Genomic DNA, 3,094 nt, shown 5'->3' on the forward strand with positions numbered 1-3,094 from the left:
CGGCGGCAGGTGCAGGAGGCGGCGGCAGCCAGAGGGGGCGACGCGGCCGCCTCGTCTCGTTCCGCTCCGCTCCGCCCCGGCCCGGCCCTCCCGAGCGCGGAGCCGAGCGGGGCGGCGCCCGGGGGCCGAGCTGGGCCCGGCCCGGGCGGCTCCGGGGGTGACTCTGCCCCGCAGTGTCCTGTGCCCCTCGGCGCGCCTAGGAACAGGGAGAGCGGCGGAGAAAGGGGGAAAAGTGAAAAACAGCCGCGCGGGGAGCGACGCTGCCGGCGCGTCGGGCCCGGCGGGGAGGACGCGGCCCCCTGCGTGTTACCCCCTGACGCCCCACGCGAGGCCTGGGCACGCGGGGAGCCGCCGGCCGCGCCGAGCGGCCCCATTCCTGCCGCAGGTGTTGGGAGCGTTTGAACGCGGTCCTGCCCGGAGCGGCCCCTCTCCTCCCACAGGTGTTGGGAGCGTTTGAACGCAGTCCTGCCTGGAGCGGCACTGCCCGGGTCTTTGTTCTGAGGTCACCCCAGTTGGAGGCACCACCGTGGGTCCCCGTGAGCCCTGCAGAGCAGTCGAGCGGGTCCGTGGCCAGCATTGGCTTTCCCAATCCACGCTTAAAAGTGTGAGTAAAAAGTGGCAATCCATGGGTGAACCAGGGATAGATCAGTAACAGCAGGGCTGCCCTACACACCTGCATTTTGGGGATTTCCCTTTAATTTCCTGGTCCACAGCCAGGGCCAGGTGACAGGAGTTGGGGCTGGGGCTGATGAAAGACATGGGAGCAGCTGCAACCTGCACGACCCACCAAGCTGCTTGTCATGGGGGTTCTCTCAAGGATGACCCACCAAGCTCCTTGTCATGGGGGTTCTCTCAAGGATGACCCACCAAGCTCCTTGTCATGGGGGTTCTCTCAAGGGCCAGCGTGGGCAGAGCCCTCTCAACAACAAGTTGTCCCGTGGGGGCTGGTGGGTGCTGAGGACCCAAACTCTCATAGCACCCCCTCATTTTGCGTGTGCTCCCGACGCTGCTCCAGGCCTTGCAGCCCAGCGCGTTCCCTGCAGGAGCAGGGAGCAGGAGCAGCGGCTCCGAGCCCGGCAGGGAGGCAGCGCCTCTGCCCCTGGAGCTCTTGTTCATGAGGTGTCTGCAGGGCTCTGAGAAAGGAGATGTGGAAGAGACTGTCACCATCCTAATAGCTATGGCAGTCTCTTTTGCTATAAAAGACTGCCTTATCTTTAATGGGAGTTTGGGCCTTTCTAGGCAGAGCAAGCTGAACTAAGGGGTTTTGTTTTCTCTCCAAATTAAAAAACAAATCAAAAAACATAATTTTTATGAACATTGCTTCAGCTTGAGAGCTTAAAATCACATTAGACACCTATATCCTTCTGGCTTTCAAACATGCTCTTCAATGGGTGTTGAAAGTACAAGTGTAACCTGAGTTTCGCTGCAGTCACTGGAGAAGTCCTGTCAACATCTCTCGAGCCGTGATTTCACTCAAGATAGGAAGATCACAGTGAATCAGGTGTAGAATTAATGAAGAACCATACTCAGGACTGTATAACATTCCATTGCTCTCAAGAGAAATCTCTCAGATTAAAATGATAATCTTAACTTTCTCCCAAAAAATCTTTTAAAAAAGGATGATATTAATCACCTCTTTTCCCTTTTTTCTGCTTTCTGCTTTGCAAATAATTGATTTTTTTTCTCCTCTGTTTTGCAGAGGACACAAAGAAAATGGATTTTCCTTTTTTTTTTTTTTTTTTTTTAGTCACAAGCCCCATTGATAATGTTGGTGTTGTCAGCACAGTCCTGGGAACTGCAGCTTAATTAGTTAACCTGCTGGCCGGAGCAGCAGCAGAACAAGCATCCTGGAAGATGGGAATGAGCAGGGGGCTACTGCTTATTTTTAAAGCTTTCTCAAAGGAGTAGTCTACTTGAAATACAGAACAGAGTACTCCCAAACACACACAAAACATTCCCAAGGTAGAAATTGATTGTTGTGCCTCCCTCAATTACTGAGCAGGCAGTTCTGATGATTTTATAGAAGAGACCAAATGGAGGAGGCCTCTGAAGTAATGAATTTCCCTCCGAGCGCCGTAAGGGCAGCGGCCTCCACGTACCCCCCAGTGCTGCGTTTTTGCAGCCTTGCATATTCGGAGCGTCTTGATCCATGTGTCTGTCAGATGAGGCCAGCGCTTGATCATTAGCTCTCAATACATATTGATTCTTTTTTCTCTGTGGTTTGTTCCAGTTGTCCAATCCAAACTGCCTTCCACCTCTTTTCTTTCGAGGTCAATGGTCTGTGATGCAGGAGGCCCAGATTCTGTCCCTAGCTGTGCAATAAAGCAACCCGTGCCCCTGACTATGGATCATCTTGTCTGTCTCATTTATTTCTCCCATCAGTGTTCTGTTCTGAGTAAATAAAGTGTAAAATAAGCTTGTCTTATTGGAGTAACATTTCATAAATCATACACGGCTGTGTTAGGTTGAAGAAAATGTTGCCCATTTTATACAGAAATTTGCACCTGTAAGTGGAAATGAAGGGGTTTCTCAAAAACAAGAAGCTCTCTAATTGGTTATTCAATTTGGCAATACCCTTGTCTAACATAGAAATGTTCTTGAACAGATGAATAACCTGCGGATGGACAAGTGTAATCCATTCATTTGTGCGCGAAGCCAAAGTTGTTCAGAATGCAAATGACATCAAAAGTCCAAGTGATGATTGCAAGAACATTTGACAGTATATTAGAGGGAGCACAGATAACATGGCAAGTGGTTTAGCAAATTGACTCACTAAGACCTTTCATCTCCAATTTCTGTAATTTTGTATTTGGGCCCTTCTGTTGGCTGAAGATAGTCAAAAGCAGCAGGCAATTGTGCATTAACTGTGTATCTGAGGAAGTTCATGTTTCAGTACCAGATTAAGCAGTACGGAGATAAATCCCCCATTTTACTGGCGAGGCACTTTATTTCAGTTATTTAAATATATTCACAGGAAAATCTGCTTTAATACCCTTTTCAGAGAAAAGGACAATTTTGGATAGCTTTCCTGTGATGTAGGTTATTCTTCTCTTTGGCAGGATGAGTTTCTAATGGTAAATCAGCCTTTTATGAA

Source organism: Nothoprocta perdicaria, unplaced genomic scaffold (genome assembly GCF_003342845.1).
Source record: "Nothoprocta perdicaria isolate Ctin4 unplaced genomic scaffold, notPer1 scaffold_14, whole genome shotgun sequence".
Classification (NCBI taxonomy): domain Eukaryota; kingdom Metazoa; phylum Chordata; class Aves; order Tinamiformes; family Tinamidae; genus Nothoprocta; species Nothoprocta perdicaria.